Source organism: Gallus gallus, chromosome 1 (genome assembly GCF_016699485.2).
Source record: "Gallus gallus isolate bGalGal1 chromosome 1, bGalGal1.mat.broiler.GRCg7b, whole genome shotgun sequence".
NCBI lineage: Eukaryota > Metazoa > Chordata > Aves > Galliformes > Phasianidae > Gallus > Gallus gallus.
The window spans coordinates 68300703-68312941 of NC_052532.1; the positions used below are offsets into that span (position 1 = coordinate 68300703).

Here is a 12239-nt window from a genome sequence, read left to right on the forward strand (position 1 = left end):
AGCTGACTGTCAGTGGTAGCTGCTGTTTACTGTTCCGTTTAACAGCCTGTGCCCCAAGGAGGTACTTGCCGTGTCCCCACAGCTTTACTCTCTCTTTGGAGAGAGCAGAAAGTGCACGTCTGCTGCCTGGGACTGCCGGCGTGATCACCACGCTCCAAAGCTGGCTTTGGTCATTGCTGCTCCGCAGTGCCATCCCACATCCCCAGGCCTGCCTGGGGATGGGGCTGTGTCTTGTTCAAGATATTATTTCCCTTCTCTTTCTCTCCTTCCCCTTCCTACAGTTCTTGGAGTGCCTCTTCTTGGGCCTCCAACCCTTCCCACTGTAAATCACTGTGTGAACGCTCTGTGGGATCCGCAGGCTGCCCAGGGCCCTGGAAAGAAGCGAGTGATGCTCTTTGTTTATCAGAAACCCTAAAGTCTGGCACCAAAAGCTTTTATTCCCCAGGCTCTTAATCAGTGGTCCGCTGTCTCCAAGAGCAGTTATCACCTATTGTCCTCCTATGTGGGTCCCATTTCTTCAGTTTTATTGCATATCAGAGTTGTGGGGATTACATTCCAGCTGGCCAGGCACTCCAACTGGATTTGAATGGGTCATGGCTATAAAAACGTCATTGAAAGTCTGACATTGGCTGGCCTCCACCTTCTGCTGGATGTGTGTTTGGGGATTTTCAGTCTGCTGGCATGACTGTGCAAACGTCTTGCCTTCATTGGAAATCTCTGGATCCTTGCTTTCCAGATGTTGTGCTGGTTTTCCTTCCTTAGGAATAGTCAGAAGCATTTGGGAGCTGAATCTGCCTTCTCTTCCATATTGCTCCCAGAGGAAGTATGTGCTTGGATCCCTCCTAGCCAGCACCTGTGGGCGCTCGATCCTCTCTCTGTTCCAACAGCCTGAGTAGCAGTGTATCTCTGTCTTTTGGAGGCTTTCTGCTCGAGTTAGACCCGTTTCCCTCAGCAGTCTGTCCGGAAGGCTGGAAGTGATTTCTCCTGCTACTTGCTTTCACCATCAAATAAGTAAATAAAAACCTCTCCTAGAGTGATGGCCCAAAGTCCCTGTCTCTGACTCAGCACTGAGCTGTGTTACGAGCTGCTGTCTGCTGCTCCCAGTTGGGCAGATGAGCGCAAGGGCTTCCCATTGCCCTGTGTGTACGTCTCATCATTGCATTTATTAGTGCCTGTGGCTTGTCCTGTGCAGTACGGCCCCCGTGCAGCTTCTCTTGGGCTTTTAGTAGTTGTGCCAAACTCAGATATGCTCAAAATAGTGCTGAGTGTTTCCTGGAGCTGGTGGCCCCTCTACATGCCTATGGGAGGTGCGGCGCTGGCTGTGGGTGGGGTGGGGAGGCAGGGGGTTGGGGTGTGCTTGCCTGGGGCTTGAGGTCCATTCTGGCCAGACAGTGGGGCAGGGTGCAACGCAGGGACAGCTGCAGGATGTTTAGGGCAGGGGTGTCACTTGTGTGTCATTGTGTTACCCAAGGCTGCCTTGTGGTCAAGGGTTCAATGAAAGATAAAGCTCCTGATGTGCAGGAGAATTTGCCCCCTCCTCAAATCCAGCCTTGTTCAACCCCATTGTGCTGCCCAAGCAGCTCCAGGGTATTGAATGACATCGGGATGCTGGGGAAGGAAGGTCAGTTTTGCTGTGATTCGCTGCTGGGTTCAAGAAGGGTTAAGCCTATGAATCTGCTCATTTATTTTTGGGTTAACGTTTCTCTTGTGTGAATGACACCTCCACCCTTTAAGCCCTTCATAGGAGAAATGAACTTTGGGCCAGAGGGGAAGAAGTGTGTCACCCTTGGCATGCGGCGGGGGGGAAAGGGGCAGGGTTTTTATGTTTGGGTTTTTTCCATCCCTTTCTTCCAAGAGGGAATATTGCAGCTTACAGAAAGCAGTGTGCATGTCCCTGTGCTTTTGCTCTGATGTTTTATGCAATGTGGTTTGGGTAACGTTAACATAGCTTCACGTTATGTTCGCCCATAGTGCTGATGGCAGCTCTGTAATACACATAAATGTCTGTACGGAGAGAAAGGGAGCTGTGTTTATCCGTACATATTAGCTTACTGCCCTGTTTATCTCGCATGTGACCTCTCTGCTGCACAGAGCCTTTCCCTGCTTTTCCCTGCCTGTTCTTTTTTCCTTACTTGACTTTCCCAGTCCTGACAGTTGCTTCATATTCAGAAAATAAAAAATTCATCCCCCACAAAGCTTTCAAATCTAATCCCATTTCTTCCCTTGCTTCTCTGAGAAACTCTTCTTGATTTCTTCAAGACTGAGAACATGTATTTTCCCTGTTTATTTAGGCAAGCTCATTTTGTCTGCAGAAACCTGGTCAACCGATATGTTTCATTTTGTACATTTATAATCCTGCAAGGTTTATGCGTTGAGAATAATCTTTCTGAGCTGGAAGAAGATTGTCCAATCTGTTTGAAGATGTCCCACTTTCTGAGCAGTGCATCTCATTAGAAATTGGGCTGTCTGTTTGCGTGGCTTTTTCCTTTCCTTAAGTAGCTTCAGGGAGGAAATCTATCATTGCATCATCTGGTAATAATGCTTGGCACTTTATTTGCATCTTCCAAAAACGATACAGCTCTGAATTAAACAATTTCTCTGTCATTGTGTAGTAGTTCATTCTTTGCCCCATTTTGCAGAGGAGAAAATGAACCACAAGTCAAGGGACCTTAGGCTGTGAGAAGAGTCAAATTAGCAGCCTGAGATCCTGGCTCCCTAACTGCTACTGGAGTGGCACCACACCTTCCTTGTTTAAATGAAGAGAAAAAAAGTAGGAAAAAATCATATTTGGTTCCCATCAACAACAAAGGGAAAGGGAGAGATGTTTATCTTGAATGATCTTGCCTAACCTTTGTTAACTAAGTGAAATTGTTGTTGCTTCTGTAATATTTTGAAGTATTTTTTCCTCTTCTTTGGCAGCTGAGGCTGGGATGGGAAAAGAGAGGCACCCTAAATGGGGACTGTTACTGCACAGGAATAATCCTTCTCACGTCCCCCATCATGTGCCACAGCAGGATTCTTGTTTTACCCTCCTGTTGTTGGCTCTAATTGGTGTCTGGCATGTTACGGAGCAGATCTGCAAGTAATTGCAGCAGTGTTGATGACTACTGCTTTGCATTCGATTAAAACTCCTTTTTTTTTTCCCCCATAATTCTTCTTTTTGTAATGAAATCTAGAAAAGGTGCTGCAGAGTGCTGAGCTGCATTAGAGAAGTTTAGCCCCGCTGAGGAGGACGATAGCCTACTTGTTGATTCAGTGGCAGAAATCACATGAAGAATTTCATCATCTTTCTTTGGAGTATTTCTGGACTGCTTCTCCACAGGTTCTCAGGTGCTGCCTGTCCACCTTCTGGCTGGGTTCAGATGCCTTGTTTGATAAACTTTCTGGCAAAAGGCTTGCATGACTTCGAGCAACTTTATTCTAAGCATGCCTTGCTAGTAAAGGCGATGAGGAATGCAGCTGTGTTCAGCCGTGTACTATCTGGGAATGCAAAACATTGCCAAGCCCTTTTAGGGGCTTGAGCTTTAACTCTGAGCATATATTTGGTTTCTGTTTTGGACGAGTAGGACAGATAGATATCCCGATGCCTTAGATGGGATCTTCAGCAACAGATGCAGCATCCAGGTACCACAGCCAGTATTCTTTTTTTTCTTTGCTCGGAGGGAGGTTTGAGTTCTTGTTTTCAGCTTCTAAAATCACACATGTGGTGGAGTGTGCTTGAAGCAACTCCTGAAGATAACTGGGCTGGTGACCTGGGCAGCTCTGGATCCAGCCTGTGTACCCCCACTACCTCATTTGTGCATGCTTTCTTCTGGCTCTGAGAAGAGCTGTCTTGTGCCGCAGCATGCTTGCAGAGCTCTCATTTCATCCAGTGTTTCACATGATACCTGAATTCCTGATGACTTGTCAGCTGATTTTATTTTTTTTTGAGGAACTGAACGTGGCTTATCCTGATTCTGGATGTTTTTCCCTCATGCTGCTTGGGAGCCCGCAGGGCTGGGTTGGGATCTGAATTTTGCACCGGGAAGATCAGAGCAGCTGGTATGCAGGCTGTCACGCTTTACTTGCAGTGCGTGTGCTTCTGTTGTTGCCTTCATGTCTTTCCTTTGTTATCTGACCACTTGTATCCCTACTCTTTGATTTCAGCAGCTCAGGAGAAGCATCTGTGTGGGGAGCTGCACGTTCGCCTCAGACTGTTTTGTTTGTGGGTTGAATTTTGTGTGTGTGTGTATGTTTTGTAATTTTTTTGAGGTATTGCACCCCTATGGGGTGAATACTTATGTGAACGTGTCCAGGGCAAGTTGCTGGGATGTTGCTGATAACCCCCACCAAGGAATTTCTTGGAGATACTTCAGTATCTCTGTGTGTTGATTAGGTATTGAAATTAAAAGAGGGAGGGAGCTACCTGACTATCCGGATATTTCTTCCTCCTCCACCCCCCACTCCTCTAGTGCAAATTCACCCAAAAGACTGTGGTTGTGCCAAGCAGGAAAATGAGCTGTTTTTCTCATGGTGGTGGTGTTCTTTTGTTTGCTTTTTGACATTTCTTCGAAACTGTTTCCAAGCAGCAAAGAGAAGCTGTTGGATATCATGGGCTGATGGCAAATATCACTGGCACTCAAGGGAATATGAACAAAGGGGGAAGAGTGGGCAAGATGGAACGTTAGGCTCGATCAGAACAAACGAAGCAGTGGGAGTTGGAGGAGGCAGTAAACCACTGCCACTGGGAAGTGGGAGGCGGTGGGTACCTGAGCCAGTGCGGTTCCCCACAGTGAACCTGATTACTGCCTGCCCTGTTTTGCTTCCATAGCCAAGAAATTCCATTCTAAAATAACGTAAGTGAACACGGGGTTTTTCTTAACTGTTAAGAGTTTGAAATTGCAACTTCTTCCACGTTGCCTGTCCAACTGCTCATATCCCCACACCCTCATGAACAAATCCTGCATTGCAGCCTAGCTTCTCATTACTGCCTCTCTTACAGTTGTACTTGTTGGAGTAGGATGTTTAGGCTAACCTTTCTCTAGGATTCAGGGTCAGTCTGGGAAATTCTAGAGTTTCTGTGCCAGGTGATGATCCTTATGTCGGATCTGAGTGGTAAGAGTGGACGTTTATGGAAATCACCTCACATATGGCCCCTCACATATGGCCTAAGGGATGTTCATGGGACCCTTGTCAGCACGGGCTTTCATGTTGCATCAGCTGTGCAGCCCTAGGTTGGGAGGGCTGGTCTGGGTGTGCAGAAGGTGCTGCGTTGGAACCCAGGTGGAAGGCTGGGTTACATTGGCTGGGTCTGACTACTGGGAGCTTGATTGTTTTCTGCTTTGCTATCAGAGCTCTAAGCTGGCCCTTTGAGTTTCCCAAGGCAGTGGGTTCCAGATTCAGGTGCCTGAACAGTCTTGAAGAATAGGTGACAAGGTGTGAGAGGCAAAGGCTGTTTCAAAGGATGTGGCCGCTCCAGAAATCTACTGGTGGTTTGCAGCTGATTGCAGGGCCTCGGGAAGGAGCTGATGGCATGGCTCAGCTGTGGCAACGTGAGTCATGCTGGTTAAAATGAGAGATGTGCCTAAACGGGATGTCTGTATCGACCATCCTTGAGCCTTTCCAATTTGTTTCAGGGATGCTCAGATCCATACAGCATAAAATTGACATTTGTCTCAGGTCTGCTTATCTCCCTGCTGGCACATGCACACGTGCTTATTTGGAACAAACAAACTCCCAGGTGTTCTCTTATCTGAAGACTGGAGATTCACCTGAAATTGTTTTTGGAGGAATTTGAGAGCTTTTTGAATAAAGCTGCCTGTCTGTAAGCATTTTGCAGGGCTCGTCACACTTTGAAATCATGGTATTAAAATAATTGCCTTTGAAATGAAGGGAGGGTCATATGCCCTACATCAGAAATTCCTCTTAGTACTTATTAATCCGGTATATAAATGTCATGGCTTACATCCACAGGGTGTTTATATTCAGTTTTTAGCTCTAACAGTATCCCTTACTCTTCAGAATAAATGCCATATAATCTGGTTATGAGCAATATTCTTAATTTAGATACTAAAAATAGGACACAGACAGATCTGAGTTACTTTAAGAAAGTAGGAGAGCAAATGGCTTTGTCTCATGAGGGGAGATCGAGTTCAGTTGAGTCACTTAGTGTTCAATATAATGGTAAAGCCAGAAAATTCTGTTTCGTTGTCATAGTACAACAGTTGCTTCATTTTTCTCTTCTCATTGGTTTCTCTGAGGGCCTGGTTCTCTGTCTTGCCTCTGGTTATATCTGTTCTGGAAATTATAAAGGCGTAGGTTGGGAAACATCCTTTTTTCCCCCTCGCTATTTCAGTGCACACTGATTTGGGGTAAATGAAGCAGTAGGAGATGAAGTTGTTCCTGAGAGCCGTGCAGTGGTGCACTGATGAGAACAGGATGCACGTCTGGGGAGGAGAACCATCTTTTTTGTGGTAGGTTGTCATCATCCAAGAGGCTTGGACACTTGGAACACTTTCCTCACTTAACCAAGCCAATTGTCCTTTGCTTGGAGGAGGTTGCCATGATGCTGGGTTGTTTATCACAAAATGCTTTCCTATGCACTTGACGGCTGTTTATTTAAATAGTAACAAGGAAAGAATCAATACCGAACAATAACCAATGCCTGTAAACTAATGAAACTAACTTTCTTGGCCATCCTTGCAAATTGATGGCTGAGTAGCCAACTTCTTGTTCCTTACCACCAGCAGGGAAGGCTGTTAACTTTTAGCTGAATCATTCTCTGTTTTCTGGGCGAGGGATGAGCTTCCCCAAGACTCCCAGTTACTTCTGTGGAGGTGCTTCCTGGCTTTCTATCCTGTGCGGGCTTAGCATAACCCCCATGGAGAAAGATATCATAGAACATCATTTGTTTACCCTGAATCTCTGAGTAATTTTTGTTATGTTTTCTGTATGGACTCAAGCTAAGTGGTCACAGAGGTTTTATGTAAACTGAAGTAAATTTTACCTAGAAATATCCTGATGAAGGGGTTGCTCTTTTTATGAAGTGGTGGTGTCACACTTAGAGCAATCCAGAACAAGATCAGTATTGAATGTGTCTTTATGACAGACTTTATTTGAGTTTTCAGCATTTCCCTTGAGTCCAACACACACACACATGTAGCTGTGCTCAGAAAGCCATTTTCATTGGAGAGGGAAGGAGGACTACAGCCACAATGAAAAGGATGCTTGTGGGTACTTGATCTCATTTGGTTTGTGGCAGAGCTCACATCTGGTGGCTGCTGGGCTGAAGTCATTCAAGGTAAGGTGAGCTGCTATTTCACTGTGGACTTTATAGCAGTGTGCTGATGTTACTGAACGCACCTGCAAGTTGCATAAAGCCAGCAAGATCTAGAATCATAGAATATCCCGTGTTAGATGAGGCCCACGAGGATTTTCAAGTCCAACTCCTAATCTGTATTTTGAGGTCCTGCTTTGATCAATCAGTTGAAGAGGCGCTCAGTGTTAAGCAAGTACTCAGTGCCACTGGCTTCAGTAGCATTAGGAACGTGCTTATTATCAAATGTGGATTTATGCAACTTGCTGATCTCCGTCTGGATGGATTTTGCTGAAAAAATCCTGTGCCGATGGACAGATCATCATCTCTGTTCCAGGCTGTGGTTCAGCTAAGTTGTCAATCTGATTTCAGGGGAACGGATTATAAACACTGCAAAATGTTGAGCTTGTGTAAAGCCACTTTGTTTGATAAGGAGCTGCTCAAAATATTTTGAAAGTTGAATTCTGTTCTGGGACTGGGCAGCCAGCGTTAGCTGTGCTGACAAGGCTCCGTGCCAGGACGTTTTGGCTGCTGTACCTGCATGGCTTGCTGCTGAGCAGTTGGATTTGATGTGCCGTGGGTGTCACGCTACCCAAGGTCCACCAGGCAACAGCTGTAGTAAAGCAGCCCCAGGGATTCTGCCAGGGCCACCTATCTGGACACTCCAGCATCTTCTGTCCACATGCAGATGGAAAATAGCCTCAACATCCCATCGGATGCTGCAATGTTGTGGGGAAAGCAAAAGAAAAAAAAAAGAAAAAAATGAAACACCAAAACACATATGGCTGCTCTGGTGCCCTTCGTATCTACTCCAAGCTCACAGCACAGGATGAAGATCTTTCAGGTGGGAGATGTCACTCTGACACGACTCTGGCTATCTGGGAGATAGCCTTGTTAACTATCAGCATTTTAGCCCCCAGATAATCTAGCAACAGAGCAAAGCTGGTCTGCAATTGTGAACTTCCAAGTTCTCATAGGAGCCTCTTTGTGGGTTTGATGCTCTCTGTCTAAGATCTTGGCATGGATTTCTGTTATTGCTGCCTTTTCTTTCCTCCCTCTACTCCTGACCTCTGTCAGTGCAATAGTTTAATACTGGTTGCTGCTTGCAGGTTTGACACTTTGTGATGTTAATACGCTTATAGTTTGCATCTTAGGAGTAGAGTAGCCAGCTTTGCCTTTGCATGCATCTTGAACTCCTTCATAGCCTATCTCATGTGCGTGGCCCACGCTGTGCGAGGAAAGAGTTCTGGTATGCAGCTGTGTTCCTATGTGCAAGACCTCTGCCAGGCTGCATGCTGTGCCTCAGAGCTTTGGGAAGAGAAGTAGAAGCAATGATGTGCACCAGGCACTGGCATCGCTTGCTCTGCATGGACCTGTGAGTGCTCATTGGGATCATGTGCCTCATGCCACAGGATTTTCTTGCTGCCAGGATCTGGTGCTAAAGTTATGCTTTCTTGTTTGGTGGGGTGTTGTCAGATAGCAGTAATCCTTTGTTATTGGAGCTAGGTACAGTACTGCTTAGGGTAACTGCCTGTGGGAAGGACGGGAAAGAGAAGCCCACCAACGTTGCTACATCAGAAGAAACCATTAATGTTGACATTTGTGATGACAAGAAACCATGTACATACATGACAAGGAGTAGTAATGGTAGAGCTGTCTTTTTTAATGTTCCTACTGTCAGATTAGTCGTCAACATCTGTTAATTCCTGCAACCACAAAATATGGAGACAGTTCTGAGGTTTGCATTACTAAGAGTTAAGTTGTGTATAATTTACAATGTATTATGATAGCTATAGACAATGCCATGATCCACACAGTGAAGATGTAGCGCTGTTACTGTCTTTGTTATCTGTAACAAGTGTGGAGCATTGCTTGCATTACAGTAGGAGAGGAAATACACGTGGTCCTATTTCGGTCTTTAGGCATTCACAAAAGGCTCTTTGGAGTGCTGCATGGTGCCAGGCTACTTGCTGCCAGCCCCACCAATTTCTTGGCATCTTGTCATGACTTGCAGAGAAGTGCTGGGCTGGGCCACAGTCCTTGTATGAGAACCTTCAAGACACAGGGACAGTGAAGATGTCTCTCTAGTGCCTTTGTGTTTTAATGTGCACTCTGGATGAGAAAGCCCCTGCTTTCTCCCTGCTACTGAGAAGAATCACAGAAAAGAATCATAGAGTCATTAAGGTTGGAAAAGACCAGTAAGATCATCTAGTCCAGCCCTCTAGCCATTTCTCCCATAATGACTCATTAAGGGGCGACTGCACAGGCAGATGAACGTGTGCTTCACTCAGGTAGGCTAGTCCATCAAAGTAGCAGTTCGGACAAAGTGATGGGATTCCTAGCTGATACGGCTGACTTAGTTTGAGCCCTTTTGGGTGGTCTGGGCTGTTTGTTTTAATTAAGCACTTTCCTTCATTTTGCCTGTCTTAAGCAAGGCTAGCTCTCTTCAGTTAGCTGGAATTAGGAAAACATTGTATTTTTCATAGTGTAGATCTACCCCTTGTGTTGCCAGACTGTCTGTATTATGTTCAGTCGTTATCCCCACCTAATTTGGAAGTTTTGTCCTTGGACCACTGTGCTGTAGCATGGAGAAGCCTTGGTATACCAAGCTGGCATTGCAGCACACAAACAACAGATTGAGGTTTCTTCTCCTTAAACAAAGAAGATTTTGTAAATCACAAGCAACTTTTCCTTGAATAACGTTTAAGATTTGCAGAAGCTTCAAAATGGGCACAAATGCATCAGAAGTGTGCCCGAGTTATCAGCATTTGTTTCACTGATAACTGATCCTTGGCTTAGGAAAATGGAATGGCGTTTAAGCAGTTGCCTTGTTCACGTTATTTCCCAGTCTTTTTTTAGATGCAATAATGCGATGCAGGCAATTAGAATTCTATTTTTTGAAGATTTTTAATTAGCTGACGCTACTGATTCGGATCTTACAATCTGTAAAATACAGCACATCTCTTCATGCTATTTCATCCTTTCTTTTAAAGACATATAAATAGGTTACTAGGAAAAAAAACAACCCTACAAAACAACAAACCAGGGCACAGAAATGACAATTCAGTATTCTTGGCATTTCTCAGAAAGCTACTTAAGATTATCTCCTTCAAATGGCATTTATTTTTTTATTTTTATTTTATTTTTTGCCTGCAAGTCAAATAGAGGAGCGCGAGCTGATATTTCATTAAAATATTGTTAGAGGCCTGAATGCATCTATGATCCCTGAGACATTTACAGGAAGCAAAAGCCTGCTATTTAGAACTGTAAAAAGTTGTATCGAAGAGCAAAAGGCAAATCCAAAAGGCCAGCTGCGTGGTTCAGGTACTTCCACTTCCAGAGTGGTGGTCATTACCACGCTGAGGTACCGGGTCCTGTTAATGTAGTATGTGTTAAACTTTGGTTAGGCGTTGGATGTTGAACTGGAATTTAGATAAACCGGAGTGGTGATTGCCAGCATTCATTGTTAAATGTATGGCCAGGTGGATTATCTTCCAAACACTTCTTAAGAGTTGATGAAAAATGTGGAAACCACAGCTTTCTCATGAATCTGCCATGTGAACAATGCTTCTTTCTGTTTGTTTTTGTTTGTTTTCCATTGAATTCTGAGTTTTTCCGGATTTCTTCCATCTCTCACTTCCTTACATGGAGGAGTCAGGCTTCTGTCAAAGACTTCAAAATGCAGTGGAAAAAAAGAGTGTTGGAAGAGTTGGGAGATCGAAACATAATTTGCTGGGTAAGGCCAATAAGAGCAGGGATAGTTGCATAGAGCATGTTACTGTACCATTTTGGAAGCTGTATTTTGGTATATTTCTAGCAACAAGCATTGCAGGCAACAAGTTGAATGTTAGCCAGCTGAATTTGCCACTCAGGTTGCATTGCAATAAATCTTAGGAAAGCAGAAGGAAACTATCCACTAGATTTTTAAGGTAAGTCGTGTTCCATCACAAGAATTTTTTTCTTACTGAAAAATAATGTTATTGAACTCTATTTGTAAAGGCTTTAAGAGTGGTAATCATGTACTTAGGTGCATACATTCAAGAGCTCCTTATAGTTAGGTGGATTTCCAGCAACTTCAGCAGGATTTACTGTTGAACTTGCAGCTTATTTGCACACAGTATTTATCTTCACTGATCAAGTGAGACTGTTTCCTTTAGAAAAACAGTTAATTTGTACAGTGAATTGCAGGAGTGTGTAGCTTTTGCCAACTTCATAGCACAGTTGCAGTGGCTGGTCTTAAAGGTTTGCCCTAGGATAGTTCTTGTGTAGCATTTAAGTTACTCGAGCTTTCTGTGGTCTTGCTTTTTGGACTTCTTGTTAGAAACTTGGTAATTATAGTGTTATTTTAGTAGCCCTGTATTTCCAGGGTATTTCAGTCCTTCAGAGCTGTATACGGTGTATGTGAAGTAAACATTTTTGACCACGTTGGATTTACTTTTCCTGTTTCATATAGCAAGAGCATCAGAGCTGGGGCCTTGGCATCGACAGTGTCTTTTGTAAGCCCAGCCTGGACTAAGAGCCTTCTTTGTGTTCATCGGGGTAAAGTGTTCAAGGGAGCATCCAACCCTGGAGTTGGGAAACAGTGTCCTCAGTTCTTCAGAACTAAATGTAACCCCTCTGCAAACAGTCCCCTTACAGATGGCTCAGTAGGCAGGGCGGTAGTAGCCTTGGCAAAGTGAAATACAGGAACAGTAGACTTGTTTTTATCAATCTGCTACATGTGAAGCAATAATCAACCTTATAAAACTTATTCAGTCCTTGAGAACAAGTAATACATATCTCCAGGTAACTCCTGGGGCTCGATGTGAGAACATCGGAGGTTTGGCCCCAGATGTTCATGTGGCTGCCAAGGAACTTGCTGGTGTGTGGGAATTAAGAGAAACTGTCATGATTTGTCTACTTTCTGTTTTGTTTGGGTTTTTTTTTAACACCTGTTAAGCTTTGT

The 12239-nt window shown here is 44.5% G+C and overlaps 1 protein-coding gene across 40 annotated transcripts in view; it reads left to right on the forward strand.

Annotated features, from left to right (window-relative positions):
* The window catches only part of PPFIBP1 (PPFIA binding protein 1), a 99688-nt gene that overhangs the window by 25589 nt on the left and 61860 nt on the right, over positions 1-12239 (forward strand). Inside the window, exon 3 of one of the 40 annotated variants that reach the window (XM_046939469.1) lies at positions 6335-6452. The exons of the other annotated variants lie outside the window; for them this stretch is intronic. The gene's annotated coding sequence lies outside the window, so the exon portion shown is untranslated. The remainder of the gene's footprint in view (positions 1-6334; positions 6453-12239) is intronic. 40 annotated transcript variants of the gene reach the window in all.